Genomic DNA, 16860 nt, shown 5'->3' with positions numbered 1-16860 from the left:
CCCCAACCACGTCTTTCTCACTGCTCTATAGTTGCTCACAGAGCCTCCCTTGCATGAGGACGGCAGAGAGCAGGGAGGATGGAAGACCTGCTCTGGCACTAAACCATGGAAGAAGGTGCAGAAATCTCACAGAATCACAACACGGAGATTGAGACAGCCCAGTGTCCTGACCTCACTCACCCCCAGCACCACATGGACCTCCCCAATGTGCTTGGACACCATCATGCCCCCCAGCCCCCCCAATGCTCTCCCAGAGCCAGGAATGGAACCCCACTGGCCTGATGCCTTCCCCCAATAACCTACTACAGGAACAGATAAAACACCTTGCCCCTGCCCCCTATCATTGGGTCACAACTCTCCTTGCCAGGTGGGTGCCAGGACCATCCCGCCTCCCCACACATGCATTACAAGTTTGAGGGGAATTCAGCTCATTTCTGGACAGGCCAGATATCTTAAACCCCAGGCCAGATCACAAAACCTGTTCCCAGCCATGTCAGCTACTGCAGAGGGGCCAAGCTACTAGCCTCCCCCAGGACTGCATCAGCTCATTAATCCTCAGGCAGAAGAAGGGGGAGATCATTGGGATGTGGGTAAGAGAAGGCAGAATTGCACCCGGATATGTCGGCAGGGTGAGTGTCAGGGCCAGGATATGATCCTCAAGATGGAGGCTAGAACAGCTGGTGTGTAATCCTGGGGTGGGGAGAAAAGAGTTTCTCTGGGTATGTGCTTACAGGGGTGGCTCAGTGGAGTGTTGGGGGTAGGTACCCATGGATGGGGGATCAGAGGTTGTTGGGTGTAGGTACTCATGGGTGGGGGGGATCAGTGGGGTGTTTAGAGTAGGCACTCAGGCCCAGGGTGGCTCTGGGAGGGATGGGGGGGACAACAGTGGGCTCTCTCCTGGCAGGCAGGGCCCTGGGCAGTGCTAGGGGGCTATGCCATGCTTTAGGGAATAGGTAGAGGGTCCTTTTCTCCCAGTCATGCAGACTTGGCAGTCCTCTACAGCTTTACTGAGTGGCTGTTCCCTGGCTGACATGCTCTGCCTCAGAGGTGGCCACACTTGTGGGGGCAGGGGAGTAGCCTCACATGCTGTTAGTAACAGGCCCCTCTCAGGCTGAAAGGGATCAACTGGGAGCCGGGAACACACCGGCTGTGCCAGTTCAATGCAACCTCCCCCGCTCTCAGGGACGCAGGGAGGGGAGGTGGAGCCTCTGGCTCCCCCAGCCCCTCTGCCTTTGCTGTGAAAAGCCCTTGGTTACGGCAGCCCAGCCAGAGCCTGCTCCTCCCACAGTAGGTCTCCATGGAAAACACCCTGCCATTTCCCCTCGGATGCTGTCTCATTAACAGGGAGTGGTAGCAGCACCAGGAGGGGGATGCAGCTGTTCCCCAGCAACTCAACAGCATCCCTCTCCCTCACCCAGTGCTGAGATGCATCTGCTTCTGGGGCATAGGGACGTCACCGTGTAGTTGACTACACAATTAACCGATAAGCCTGGACCAGGGCAGCCCGAGACGCATGCGCAGCCCAGCTATGGCCACTGGCGCGCAGCCCAGGGCCCGCCCCCAGGGCGCACGGCGCATGCGCAGCCCAGTCCAACCCAGCTGTCGCTGCTGACGCACACGCCAGGCCGTGTAGGGCCTCACAGCTGTGGGCAGAAGGGTGCTGCTGGCCGGTGCCGCAGGGATGCAGGCGGGCCGGCGCTGTGGGAGCCGGGCACGCGGCGCCTGATGGCAGCTGTAAGGGATGCCGCACGCCCCTAACAGCTGCCATCAGGCACCCCCCATCGGTTGGTGCCCTGGGCAGCTGCCTGGCTCACCCATGCCTCCGTCCGGCCCTAGCCTGGACTACACACATTTTAAGCCAGCTCCCCATGAGCACCGGGTCCCCTGGAGCCATTCTCCTCCCCCCACACACTGCTACCTCTGATAGAGAGGCAGCAGCATGGATGGTGAGAGGGGGGTACACGAGAAGCCGTCTTTCCAGCCAGCTGCCCGGCTCACCCATGCCTCCGTCCGGCCCTAGCCTGGACTACACACATTTTAAGCCAGCTCCCCATGAGCACCGGATCCCCTGGAGCCATTCTCCTCCCCACACACACTGCTACCTCTGATAGAGAGGCAGCAGCATGGATGGTGAGAGGGGGGTACACGAGAAGCCGGCTTTCCAGCCAGCTGCCCGGCTCACCCATGCCTCCGTCCGGCCCTAGCCTGGACTACACACATTTTAAGCCAGCTCCCCATGAGCACCGGGTCCCCTGGAGCCATTCTCCCCCCCCCCCACACACTGCTACCTCTGATAGAGAGGCAGCAGCATGGATGGTGAGAGGGGGGTACACAAGAAGCCGGCTTTCCAGCCAGCTGCCCGGCTCACCCATGCCTCCGTCCGGCCCTAGCCTGGACTACACACATTTTAAGCCAGCTCCCCATGAGCACCGGGTCCCCTGGAGATTCTCCTCCCCCCACACACTGCTACCTCTGATAGAGAGGCAGCAGCATGGATGGTGAGAGGGGGGTACACGAGAAGTCGTCTTTCCAGCCAGCTGCCCGCACCTATGGGCTCCAATGGAGCTGCTTGTCTCCCTTGCTCTGCTGCCTGTTCGAGGGAAGGGGCAGACGAGAACCAATATGCGCATGGAGCTGGCCCCGCACAGACCAGCTCTGTGGAACTACCTGCTCCCTCTTGCTGCCTCCCACAGAGGTAGTGGAGGGGGAGGGCGGGCAGGATCCAGTGCTTGGCAGAAGTGCAAGGGAAGAGGGCAGGGAAGGCTGCTGCAGAGCAGCCTCTGTCTGTGGTGGGCTTGGGCTCCCCGCAGACAGAGGCTGCTGCCACCCTGATACACAGGCAGCACGGGGTGACAGGGGGCTCCCCGGGAGCGCACTGGCTGTTGGCCACACCCCCGGGGACTATCGAATAATTGTGTAACTGCTACATTTTGATGTGGTTACATGGTTATTAAATTAATCAATATCTAACATCCCTACTGTGGCCATTCATACCGGGATGCCTTGCCCAGTGCTGAGATGCAGCCATGTCTAGGATGGGGCACAGGTGATTTGGTTAGGATGCTGAGGGATATCAGAGCATAAGAGGCACCCAACAGGTTCCTTAGATGCCCTTATCACTAGAGATGGGTTTTGCCCATCACCTGGATCCTGCAAGACACCGAATTCCCCAAGGCAGGGACACATCAGCAATGACAGCATCCAGGCTGGGGGACAAGGTACTCATACCAGACACAAACCTAGGACTGTGGAGCACTAGGCAGCACCCAGCTCTGCCACACACTTTTCTTGTGACCCTGAGTTAGTCCTTTAGCCTCAGTCACACTGTGACACACGTGGAATGGCCCTCCCTGCCAACATGGGGGTGTCGGGATACATCCAATCCAGACTGCAAGCTGCTCTGGGGCAGAGGGCAGATCATGCCCCGAGACACAGAGATAGGGTGCCATGTCTGGCAGAGAACCCAGGAGTCCAGACTCCCAGGTGCTCATTACCCCAGCTCTGCCTGACTTTGGTTTGGTTTCAATGTCTCCCGTGCTCAGGACAGCTGTCCCTCCGCCTACCACCTGAGGACTGAGACCCTTGCTGTGTGCGTGGCTAGCATCTCCCCACCATCTAATACTTGGTTCCTAGGGCCCTGTCAGGCTCCATGTGCAGTGGCCAGCACTGGCCACCCACCCCGTTGGGGCAGAATCCTGCCAGGACTTGCCTGCGTCCTACTTTCCCTGCTCAGTGACTCATGCAAGCAATTGATCCCAGCACAGAGCACGGCGGCTGCTGACATGGGGTCACCAACGCATACACATTCCTCATGCCTCACTCGCCTCAAACCTGAAGCCCCGAGAGCCCTTTGTAGCCATCAAATGCTGCAGAGCTTTTGTATCTGCCTCTTAAAATAGACTAAAAAGGTAGGGGGAGGATGTGGAATGGGATTGAGGGGCATGGGCATGGCTTAGACATCAGGGGCAGGCTGCAGGTCTGGATTCAGAGATGTGGGCAGACTGGATGGAGTCCAGGCTGGGACAGCGGGGGGCTGGGGGTCAGGACTCAGGGATGTGAGCAGAGTGGAGGTGGTCCAGGCTGGGCCTAGGGATGTTAAATATCGGTTAACTGAATAGTAGAGTAACCTCATGAATTCTTATCAGTTACATGACTATTCTATAGTTCCGGGGGAGGGGCCTGCAGCCAGTGCACTCTGGCCCCGCTCCTGGGGAGCCCCCTGCCACTCCACAGTGCTGTCTCTCTATTGGAGGTAGCAGCGTGGGTGCCAGGCAGGAGCTGGTCCATGAGGGGAGCCAGTTTAAAAACCAGCTCCACTCGTGGACTGGCTGCCTGTTGCGCTGCATTGCTGCCTCTGGTATAAAGGCAGCAGCGTGGGGTGGCAGCAGCCCTTGTCCAGGATGGGGCTCCAAGCTCCCGGACACGGTGCAAGCCAGAACTGAGCCAGGCTGCCTGCCTCCTAGTGCACTTTAAATGCAGAACCACAGCAGAGGTAGGTCCCAGACCAATTGCAAGGCAGGACTGAGTCAGACTGCTGGCCAGCCTGCTAAAATATTTCCTGGCAAAGAGGGCGGGGGGGGGGGGGGGAATGCATGTAGTCTATATTAACCGATAAGCTTTTGCTTATCGGTTAATCAACTACACTCTTACATGGTTAGCTCGGGCAGCAGAGGGCTGTGGGTCAGAACTGGACATGGGCAGATCAAGGGGATGTAAGTCTGGGACAATGGGGGGCTGTGAGTCAGGACTGAGGGACGTAGGCAGAGCAGGGGAGACCTAGGCTGGGACAGCGGGGGGCTATGGGTTGGGACTGAGGGATGTCAGCAGGGCGGATGGGGTCCAGGCTGGGACAGCAGGGCGGGCTGGGTGTAGGGACTGAGGGACGTGGGCAGAGCAGAAGGTCCCAGGCAGGGGGCTGTGGGTCAGGACTGAGTTACAGAGGCAGAGAGGAGGGGGCCCAGGATGGGACTGCGAGGGGCTGAGAGTCAGGACTGAGGGATGTACACAAAGAAGAGGGGGTCCTGGCTGGGACTGTGGGGGGCTTTGGGTCAGGACTAAGGGATATGGGCAGAGCAGAGGGGGGCCAGCTGGGAGAGAGGGGGGTTGTGGGTCAGGACTGAGGGATGTGGGCACAGTGGAAAAGGTCTAGCTGGGAGAGTGGGGGTGTTGTGGGTCAGGATTGAGGGATGTGGGCAGAGAGGAAGGAGCCCAGTCTGGAACAGTGTGGGGCTGTGGGTTTGGACTGAGGGACGTGGACAGAGCAGAGGGGGAACCCCTGGTCAGGACTGTGGGAAAGAGCTGGCACATATCCCTGGGTAGCAGAATATAAAGCTAACTCAACAATGTTCTTTCGTAAGCATGTTTTCCTCATGCTCCCTGACCTTAGAGAGTCACAGGGTGGGGGGCTAGCCCCCCACTCTTTACTAGGTCAGTATTCTGGGAGGGAGCTCAGCCGCACCAGAGCGTGTCAGTTAGGAAGCGGCCCTGACAGAGTGACAGGCGATTGATGGACAAGTAGGCAGGGAGGCTGCAGGGAGCATGTGAATGAGAACCAAAGGGAAACAATTAGTGTCAAAGAGACACTAGCTCCAGTTAACCCTTCACTTCCCCCAACACTACCACAGAGGACAATCCTGCCTCCAGGGGCCAAAATCCCTCAGCATCCATTCCCAGAGATGGCTCACTCTCTGCCTATCCCAGGACAGATGCCCCAGCCACTCCTCCAAACACACCATCCATACCAATCTGTCCCCTGACTGTCCATCATCCCTAAGTAATAAATGTCTGTCCATTGCCGTACTTCCTGTACCTCATACATACACACCTAAGATCTCATCCCTCTAAAACATCTCTCCATCCCTGTATGCACCATTCTATCCATTCAACAGTGTGTATCCCCATGCACAGCTCTCCATCCATCACCATGCACACTCACAACCACCTCTCCCTGTATGCACCATTCTATCCATTCAACAGTGTGTATCCCCATGCACAGCTCTCCATCCATCACCATGCACACTCACAACCACCTCTCCCTGTATGCACCATTCTATCCATTCAACAGTGTGTATCCCCATGCACAGTTCTCCATCCATCACCATGCACACTCACAACCACCTCTTCCTGTAGGCATAGTTCTATCCATTCGTCTCTCCAACACTGCCTGGCTCCATTCATGTCCCTCCATCCATCACCACACATACTCTCTCACACACATCTGCCCCTGAATTTTAACTGTTCATCTCCATACATCTCCTCCAACACTGTCTATCCCTATGCACACCCCTCCATCCATCACCATGCACACTCACAACCACCTCTCCCTGTACGCACAGTTCTATCCATTCATCCTTCCAACACCACCTGTCTCCTTCACGGTCCTCCATCCAACACCCCACAGACTTCTTCACACACACCTACCCCTGCGTTTTAACCATTCATCCCTTAATACTCCTCCAGCACCACCTGTCCTCATGCACTATCTTCCATCCATCATCACACACACACACACACACACACATCTACTTTTCTGTTATATCTCTGTACGCTTCTCCACCACCATTATCCCCATGCATAGTCTTCCATCGATCACCATACACCCCTTCACACACGTAATTTCTCTCCTTGTATCTATTCTTCCTTGTCCACCCGTCTCCATGCACAGCCCACCATGCATCACCACACACGCTCCTTCACATCCATTTACCTCTTCCTGTATGCACTGTGCTATCCACTCAGCCCTTCAACACAATCTATCCGCATGCACACTCCTCCATTCATCAACACACACTTTACCTCTCCTTGTATGCATCATTTTTTGTATATAGTATTTTCACTCTGGGGGCACCTAGCATTGGCTATTGTCAGAAGATGGGATACTGAACTAGATGGACCTTTGGTCTGACCCAGTATGGCCATTTTTATGTTCACCATTCTATCCGTTCATCCCTGTAAACCCGCCCAACACAATAAATCTCCATGCATACTCATTCACACACATCTACCCCTGCATTTTAACCATTCATCCCTGTACACCCCTCCAGCACTGTCTGCCTCCATGCACAGCTCTCCACTATCACTCTCCTTCACACCCATCTACCTCTCCCATCAAACACAGCCAACTTCCCATCTCTCACCACCTTACACACCCATCCATACATCTTTCTGCTTCTGGGTTCACCCTTCTATCCATCCATCCTAAACCACACATCTATATCCAGCCATACCTTCTGCCACCCCTCCCTGCATCAACCTACACAGTCCTCCAGACCCTCCACGACCACCATCCTTCCCCACTGTCCGGTCACCCCAGCCACAGTGTCATTTGACCCTTCTGCCCCATTACACACAGGTCTGATCCATCCATGTGAAGCCAGGAGCAGGATAGGGAGATGGGGGGGGGGATCCTTTCCAGCCTAGAGCCTTGCTCTCCCTCCAGACCCCCAGCATTCCTTTGCTCTGTCACCACATCCAGTCCACCCTAAACTGCATCCTGCCCCCTGCCCAAGCAGAGCTAGGCTTCCCACAGCCTCAGAATAAGTCAAGCATGATAAGGTAAAACCTGTTCACTCATGCAAGGACAGACACATCTCTTCCCCCCCCCCCCCCCGCCTTCCCTCTGTCCCCTGGCATCCCTGGCCCCAAGAAGCGCCTCTGTGGGACAGCAACTTCACCATTCCCCCCCCCCCCCCAAGCTCTGCACAGCTGCATGGAGAGGTCAGCTCCACCTGGCTTTGCATCGGTCCCATCCCACTCTACCACCCTAACGAGACAGAGGCAGAGATAAGGAGCACAAGCCTCTGTGAACTGGGGACACAGGATTTTAGCACTGCTCCTGCATAGTGCAACTAATTAGAGGCTCATTCAAGCAGCCTTCAGGCCACCCAAAGATGGGTCGGGGCATGAAAGGAAACAGAGCAGAGTTGAATTGGAGTTGGGAAGGGACTTCCTTGGGGGTTGCATCTTCAGTCCTTCACCTGGGCTGATATTAGAGAGCAGAGCTGCCCCCAGTGCTGACAGCTGCAGCAGGGAGGGAAGGGGGGAGTCACCCCTCAGCCTGACAAGCCTCCCAAACCGTGCAGCTGCCTGAGTCTTGCAGCAGACAGCTCAAGACACTAACCAATGTAACTAATCCTACAGAAGTGAGTGGCAGGCCTGGGGATGAGCCAGGACTGGGCAATGCCAACCACACTGGTGGCTCCCCTTCTCTGAGCCATGCTCTGAAAACTCTCTTCCAAGCTCCATGGACTCCCTGGTGGGCAGCTCCAATCCCACCCAACAAGCATCCCCACAGGGCAGCCCCATGCCTTCCTGTCCACTCTGGATCCCTGCCAACTGACCTGGCAGCCCAGACCCTGTGGCCTGGTACAACCATAGCCTCCCTTCTCAGTCCTGCTACAGACTCCATACCCAGCACAGGGATACAGCTGCCTCTGAAGTGGGGCTCAGGGGTTGGGCAAACAGGCATCCCTTGAGACGCAGACACCTCTGAGGAGGGACATGAAAGATGCTCAGCAGCCACACCACACAGCTGGCATAGTAACCAAAAGCTCCCCCCAAACAGAAAAGCAACAGGAATTTTAAGAAATCTCCAGAATGGAGCAGAGCATGTCCCAGGGCTCTGGGCTCAGCCCTGCCAGCCAGGGGAGAGTAACTCTTATTGAGCCTTGCTTCTTCTTGCCCCACTCCCTGCAGCACAGTGGGGAAGGACACGGAAGGCTCCTTCCCCCAGACCAACTGCTGTCCCTAGGCGCTAGCATGAAACACCTGCCCTGGGGAGCTCCTAGGCAGCACTCCTATGGGACCCCCCCACCCTATGGCCACCTCTGGATATGTGGGCTGCTCCCATGTTGCAGCAGCTACAACCAGATACACAATCACACACAACCCCACCCCAGCCCTATATACTGACACACCGCCATAACCATGCACACACCCCTACAGAGAAAGGCATCCCTCCAACCCTGTATGAACCACACACAGAGACAACCCTCAGCCCTATATATCCTACCCAAAGGCATATAAGCAGAGGCATAACTCTAAGCACACACAACTGTATACTCTTTCTTTCAGAGACACAACCCTCTACACACAGCACACACAAGATACAAAAATGGACCTGCACAAGTACCCTACACACATGGGCACGCGCACACAGACACGCGGCAGCAGCAGAGCTGTCACTTCAGAGAAGCCAAAAGTGGAAAGGAAATGTGAATGGGATGAGTGAGCACACACACACACACACACACACACAGGAAGAGAAACAAGCCAAAACACACACATACACAATTGCACACACTTGCCTGTTTTCACAGGGAGAGAGCTACACTTAGTCTCACAACCCTACTGACATACAGTCGCACATGGAGATGCACATAATCACACTGACAGTCAATGGTACACAACCCTACATACACCCACACAAAGATACAGAGACAGACACAATTTTACCATCATCCCACAGGGAGAGACACACAGCCTTTATATGCACACTGAAATGATCACACGCAATCCCATATACATTCACCATCATGTATTTGAACACACAACCCTGCAAACACACCCAGACACAAGCATGCACACAGAACCTGTCACACACAGGGGCAAGCCCACAGACCAAGTAGCCCACACTGATGGGCAGTCTCACACACATGGACAGACACACATGTTGACACAGCCACAATGACACAAGCCTGCACACACTAACATGGCTGCGCACACATGCTGCCTGGTCACGCTCCCTCTGACTGACACAATCACACACAAGTCCTACACACACACACACACACACACACACACACACACGTACACACACACACGTACACAGACACAATCGCAGCCCTTTTCTCATACGCTGCCACCAGCAGGGGCACATGCACCCCAACACACATATTCTTATACAAGTCCCCTGCAATATGCATAGCCTGACATGCACACTGACATTTACACATCGACACACATCCTGATACCCGCACAGCCTGACACACTCTCATACCCCAACACACAGCCTGACACACACTGACATTCACACAGACACACATCCTGATACCCGCACAGCCTGACACTCTCATATCCCAACATACAGCCTGACACACACACTGACATTTGCACACCCCGACACACACTCATACCCCAACACACATCCCAACACACACTGACATTTGCACACCGACACACGCTCCTTCCCCAACACACACCCCGACACACACTGACACATGCTCCTACCCCAACACACACCCCCCGACACACACACTGACACACGCTCCTACCCCAACACACACCCCGACACACACTGACACACGTTCCTACCCCAACACACAGCATGACACACACACTGACATTTGCACACCCCGACACACACTCATACCCCAACACACACTCATACCCCAACACACACCCCGACACACACTGACACACGTTCCTACCCCAACACACAGCATGACACACACACTGACATTTGCACACCCCAACACACACACATACCCCAACACACACCCCGACACACACTGACATTTGCACACCCCGACACACGCTCCTACCCCAACACACACCCCCCGACACACACACTGACACATGCTCCTACCCCAACACACATCCCAACACACACTGACATTTGCACACCCCGACACACGCTCCTACCCCAACACACACCCCGACACACACTGACATTTGCACACCCCGACACACGCTCCTACCCCAACACACACCCCCCGACACACACACTGACACATGCTCCTACCCCAACACACACACTGACATTTGCACACCCCGACACACGCTCCTACCCCGCCACGTGCACAGCCCGACACAGCGGCCGGGACACGCGCCCCTCGCACACGCAGCGCCGCGCCTTGCACTGACACGCGCCCCTTGCACGCGCAGCCCCCGCGCCTTGCACTGACACGCGCCCCTTGCACGCGCAGCCCCCGCCCGCCCCCGCAGCCGCTCACCTGGCCGGCCCTAGGCGGCGCGGCGGCGGCGGCGGCGGCGGGCGGGCCCCGGCCCCCTGGCTGCCCGGCGGGCGGTGGGGCCCGGCTGCCAGCGCCCCATGCCCGGGCCCCGGCGGCTCCGCTGCGGCGGCGGCGCGCGCGGCTGGGCGGCTCCGGCCCGGCCGCCTCCCCCCGCCCGCACACGCCGCGCGGTTGCTAGGAGACGCGCTGCCGGCCCGCGCGCCGCGTTAACCCCTGCGGGGCCGGGGGCGCTCGCTGCCCCCCCGCCCCCGCCCGCGCGCGCCGCCCACGCGCCGGCCCCGCCCCTGCGCGGGCAGCCCCTCCCCGCGCGCAGCCTGCTCCCCCCTCCCCACCCGTTCACCAGCCCCCGCGCGCATAGCCCCTCCCGCTCCCCAGCAGGTGTCCGCCCCCCGTTCATAGCCCCTCCCCTCCGCGCGCGCCCTGCCTGCAGCCCCCCCTTGCACTCACCCCCACCTCCAGCTGCCCCCCCGCCCCTAGGCATCCCCCAGCTGCCCCCCCGCCCCTAGGCATCCCCCAGCTGCCCCCCCAGCATCCCTGCCCCCCCCGCCCCTAGGCATCCCCCAGCTGCCCCCCCCGCCCCTAAGCATCCCCCAGCTGCCCCCCCGCCCCTAGGCATCCCCCAGCTGCCCCCCCAGCATCCCTGCCCCCCCGCCCCTAGGCATCCCCCAGCTGCCCCCCCCGCCCCTAGGCATCCCCCAGCTGCCCCCCCAGCATCCCTGCCCCCCCCGCCCCTAGGCATCCCCCAGCTGCCCCCCCGCCCCTAGGCATCCCCCAGCTGCCCCCCCAGCATCCCTGCCCCCCCCGCCCCTAGGCATCCCCCAGCTGCCCCCCCCCCGCCCCTAGGCATCCCCCAGCTGCCCCCCCAGCATCCCCGCCCCCCCCCGCCCCTAGGCATCCCCCAGCTGCCCCCCCAGCATCCCTGCCCCCCCCGCCCCTAGGCATCCCCCCGCATCCCTGCCCCCCCCGCCCCTAGGCATCCCCCAGCTGCCCCCCCCGCCCCTAGGCATCCCCCAGCTGCCCCCCCAGCATCCCTGCCCCCCCCGCCCCTAGGCATCCCCCAGCTGCCCCCCCGCCCCTAAGCATCCCCCAGCTGCCCCCCCAGCATCCCTGCCCCCCCCGCCCCTAGGCATCCCCCAGCTGCCCCCCCCGCCCCTAGGCATCCCCCAGCTGCCCCCCCAGCATCCCTGCCCCCCCGCCCCTAGGCATCCCCCAGCTGCCCCCCCAGCATCCCTGCCCCCCCCGCCCCTAGGCATCCCCCAGCTGCCCCCCCCGCCCCTAGGCATCCCCCAGCTGCCCCCCCAGCATCCCTGCCCCCCCCGCCCCTAGGCATCCCCCAGCTGCCCCCCCGCCCCTAAGCATCCCCCAGCTGCCCCCCCAGCATCCCCGCCCCCCCCGCCCCTAGGCATCCCCCAGCTGCCCCCCCAGCATCCCTGCCCCCCCGCCCCTAGGCATCCCCCAGCTGCCCCCCCAGCATCCCTGCCCCCCCCGCCCCTAGGCATCCCCCCGCATCCCTGCCCCCCCCGCCCCTAGGCATCCCCCAGCTGCCCCCCCCGCCCCTAGGCATCCCCCAGGTGCCCCCCCAGCATCCCTGCCCCCCCGCCCCTAGGCATCCCCCAGCTGCCCCCCCAGCATCCCTGCCCCCCCGCCCCTAGGCATCCCCCAGCTGCCCCCCCAGCATCCCTGCCCCCCCCGCCCCTAAGCATCCCCCAGCTGCCCCCCCAGCATCCCTGCCCCCCCCGCCCCTAGGCATCCCCCAGCTGCCCCCCCAGCTTCCCTGCCCCCCTCGCCCCTAGGCATCCCCCAGCTGCCCCCCCAGCATCCCTGCCCCCCCCGCCCCTAGGCATCCCCCAGCTGCCCCCCCCGCCCCTAGGCATCCCCCAGCTGCCCCCCCAGCATCCCTGCCCCCCCGCCCCTAGGCATCCCCCAGCTGCCCCCCCCCGCCCCTAGGCATCCCCCAACTGCCCCCCCAGCATCCCTGCCCCCCCGCCCCTAGGCATCCCCCAGCTGCCCCCCCAGCATCCCTGCCCCCCTCGCCCCTAGGCATCCCCCAGCTGCCCCCCCAGCATCCCTGCCCCCCCCAGGCATCCCCCCAGCATCCCTGCCCCCCCCGCCCCTAGGCATCCCCCAGCTGCCCCCCCAGCATCCCTGCCCCCCCCGCCCCTAGGCATCCCCCAGCTGACCCCCCAGAATCCCTGCCCCCCCCCGCCCCTAGGCATCCCCCCGCATCCCTGCCCCCCGCCGCCCCTAGGCATCCCCCAGCTGCACCCCCAGAATCCCTGCCCCCCCGCCCCTAGGCATCCCCCAGCTGCCCCCCCAGAATCCCTGCCTCCCCCGCCCCTAGGCATCCCCCAGCTGCCCCCCCAGCATCCCTGCCTCCCCCGCCCCTAGGCATCCCCCAGCTGCCCCCCCAGCATCCCTGCCCCCCCCCGCCCCTAGGCATCCCCCAGCTGCCCCCCCAGCATCCCTGCCCCCCCCGCCCCTAGGCATCCCCCAGCTGCCCCCCCCGCCCGTAGGCATCCCCCAGCTGCCCCCCCCCGCCCCTAGGCATCCCCCAGCTGCCCCCCAGCATCCCTGCCCCCCCCGCCCCTAGGCATCCCCCAGCTGCCCCCCCAGCATCCCTGCCCCCCACACCCCTAGGCATCCCCCAGCTGCCCCCCCCCAGCATCCCTGCCCCCCCCTGCCCCTAGGCATCCCCCAGCTGCCCCCCCCGCCCCTAGGCATCCCCCAGCTGCCCCCCAGCATCCCTGCCCCCCCCGCCCCTAGGCATCCCCCAGCTGCCCCCCTTTCCAGCATCCCTGCCCCCCCCACCCCTAGGCATCCCCCAGCTGCCCCCCTTCCCAGCATCCCTGCCCCCCCCGCCCCTAGGCATCCCCCAGCTGCCCCCCTTCCCAGCATCCCTGCCCCCCCCGCCCCTAGGCATCCCCCAGCTGCCCCCCCAGCATCCCTGCCCCCCCCGCCCCTAGGCATCCCCCAGCTGCCCCCCCCAGCATCCCTGCCACCCCCGCCCCTAGGCATCCCCCAGCTGCCCCCCCCCGCCTCTAGGCATCCCCCAGCTGCCCCCCAGCATCCCTGCCCCCCCCGCCCCTAGGCATCCCCCAGCTGCCCCCCCGCCCAGCATCCCTGCCCCCCTCGCCCCTAGGCATCCCCCAGCTGCCCCCCTTCCCAGCATCCCTGCCCCCCTCGCCCCTAGGCATCCCCCGGCTGCCCCCCCAGCATCCCTGCCCCCCCCGCCCCTAGGCATCCCCCAGCTGCCCCCCCTCCCAGCATCCCTGCCCCCCTCGCCCGTAGGCATCCCCCAGCTGCCCCCCCCCAGCATCCCTGCCCCCCCCGCCCCTAGGCATCCCCCAGCTGCCCCCCCTCCCAGCATCCCTGCCCCCCCGCCCCTAGGCATCCCCCAGCTGCCCCCCCCAGCATCCCTGCCCCCCCCGCCCCTAGGCATCCCCCAGCTGCCCCCCTCCCAGCATCCCTGCCCCCCCGCCCCTAGGCATCCCCCAGCTGCCCCCCCAGCATCCCTGCCCCCCCCCAGGCATCCCCCAGCTGCCCCCCCAGCATCCCTGCCCCCCCCGCCCCTAGGCATTCCCCAGCTGCCCCCCTCCCAGCATCCCTGCCCCCCCCGCCCCTAGGCATCCCCCAGCTGCCCCCCCGCCCCCTCCCAGCATCCCTGCCCCCCTCGCCCCTAGGCATCCCCCAGCTGCCCCCCCTCCCAGCATCCCTGCCCCCCCGCCCCTAGGCATCCCCCAGCTGCCTCCCTCCCAGCATCCCTGCCCCCCCCCGCCCCTAGGCATCCCCCAGCTGCCCCCCTCCCAGCATCCCTGCCCCCCCCCGCCCCTAGGTATCCCCCAGCTGCCCCTCATTTCCCTCTAGGTATCCCCCAGCTACCCCCACTCGCCCCTAGGTATCCCCCAGCTGCCCCCCCGCCCCTAGGCATCCCCCAGCTGCCCCCCCCGCCCCTAGGCATCCCCCAGCTGCCCCCCCAGCATCCCTGCCCCCCCCGCCCCTAGGCATCCCCCAGCTGCCCCCCCGCCCCTAAGCATCCCCCAGCTGCCCCCCCAGCATCCCCGCCCCCCCCGCCCCTAGGCATCCCCCAGCTGCCCCCCCCCGCCCCTAGGCATCCCCCAGCTGCCCCCCCAGCATCCCTGCCCCCCCGCCCCTAGGCATCCCCCAGCTGCCCCCCCAGCATCCCTGCCCCCCCCGCCCCTAGGCATCCCCCCGCATCCCTGCCCCCCCCGCCCCTAGGCATCCCCCAGCTGCCCCCCCCGCCCCTAGGCATCCCCCAGGTGCCCCCCCAGCATCCCTGCCCCCCCGCCCCTAGGCATCCCCCAGCTGCCCCCCCAGCATCCCTGCCCCCCCGCCCCTAGGCATCCCCCAGCTGCCCCCCCAGCATCCCTGCCCCCCCCGCCCCTAAGCATCCCCCAGCTGCCCCCCCAGCATCCCTGCCCCCCCCGCCCCTAGGCATCCCCCAGCTGCCCCCCCAGCTTCCCTGCCCCCCTCGCCCCTAGGCATCCCCCAGCTGCCCCCCCAGCATCCCTGCCCCCCCCGCCCCTAGGCATCCCCCCGCATCCCTGCCCCCCCGCCGCCCCTAGGCATCCCCCAGCTGCACCCCCAGAATCCCTGCCCCCCCGCCCCTAGGCATCCCCCAGCTGCCCCCCCAGAATCCCTGCCTCCCCCGCCCCTAGGCATCCCCCAGCTGCCCCCCCAGCATCCCTGCCTCCCCCGCCCCTAGGCATCCCCCAGCTGCCCCCCCAGCATCCCTGCCCCCCCCCGCCCCTAGGCATCCCCCAGCTGCCCCCCCAGCATCCCTGCCCCCCCCGCCCCTAGGCATCCCCCAGCTGCCCCCCCCGCCCGTAGGCATCCCCCAGCTGCCCCCCCCCGCCCCTAGGCATCCCCCAGCTGCCCCCCAGCATCCCTGCCCCCCCCGCCCCTAGGCATCCCCCAGCTGCCCCCCCAGCATCCCTGCCCCCCACACCCCTAGGCATCCCCCAGCTGCCCCCCCCAGCATCCCTGCCCCCCCCTGCCCCTAGGCATCCCCCAGCTGCCCCCCCCGCCCCTAGGCATCCCCCAGCTGCCCCCCAGCATCCCTGCCCCCCCCGCCCCTAGGCATCCCCCAGCTGCCCCCCCCGCCCCTAGGCATCCCCCAGCTGCCCCCCAGCATCCCTGCCCCCCCCGCCCCTAGGCATCCCCCAGCTGCCCCCCTTTCCAGCATCCCTGCCCCCCCCACCCCTAGGCATCCCCCAGCTGCCCCCCTTCCCAGCATCCCTGCCCCCCCCGCCCCTAGGCATCCCCCAGCTGCCCCCCTTCCCAGCATCCCTGCCCCCCCCGCCCCTAGGCATCCCCCAGCTGCCCCCCCAGCATCCCTGCCCCCCCCGCCCCTAGGCATCCCCCAGCTGCCCCCCCCAGCATCCCTGCCACCCCCGCCCCTAGGCATCCCCCAGCTGCCCCCCCCCGCCTCTAGGCATCCCCCAGCTGCCCCCCAGCATCCCTGCCCCCCCCGCCCCTAGGCATCCCCCAGCTGCCCCCCCGCCCAGCATCCCTGCCCCCCTCGCCCCTAGGCATCCCCCAGCTGCCCCCCTTCCCAGCATCCCTGCCCCCCTCGCCCCTAGGCATCCCCCGGCTGCCCCCCCAGCATCCCTGCCCCCCCCGCCCCTAGGCATCCCCCAGCTGCCCCCCCTCCCAGCATCCCTGCCCCCCCTCGCCCGTAGGCATCCCCCAGCTGCCCCCCCCAGCATCCCTGCCCCCCCTGCCCCTAGGCATCCCCCAGCTGCCCCCCCTCCCAGCATCCCTGCCCCCCCGCCCCTAGGCATCCCCCAGCTGCCCCCCCCAGCATCCCTGCCCCCCCCGCCCCTAGGCATCCCCCAGCTGCCCCCCTCCCAGCATCCCTGCCCCCCCG

The 16860-nt window shown here is 63.9% G+C and overlaps 1 protein-coding gene across 8 annotated transcripts in view; it reads right to left on the bottom strand.

The window, feature by feature from the left end:
* Positions 1-16860, bottom strand: part of SYNGAP1 (synaptic Ras GTPase activating protein 1) — a 114219-nt gene that overhangs the window by 53206 nt on the left and 44153 nt on the right. For 2 of the 8 annotated variants that reach the window (XM_075915662.1, XM_075915663.1), the window contains exon 1: positions 10953-11110. The exons of the other annotated variants lie outside the window; for them this stretch is intronic. The gene's annotated coding sequence lies outside the window, so the exon portion shown is untranslated. Of the gene's footprint in view, positions 1-10952; positions 11111-16860 lie in introns of those variants that run through there. 8 annotated transcript variants of the gene reach the window in all.

This window comes from Pelodiscus sinensis, unplaced genomic scaffold (assembly GCF_049634645.1).
Source record: "Pelodiscus sinensis isolate JC-2024 unplaced genomic scaffold, ASM4963464v1 ctg134, whole genome shotgun sequence".
Lineage (NCBI taxonomy): Eukaryota > Metazoa > Chordata > Testudines > Trionychidae > Pelodiscus > Pelodiscus sinensis.
The sequence above is the reverse complement of the archived record's forward strand: the minus strand, read 5'-3'. Positions and strand labels throughout refer to the sequence as shown.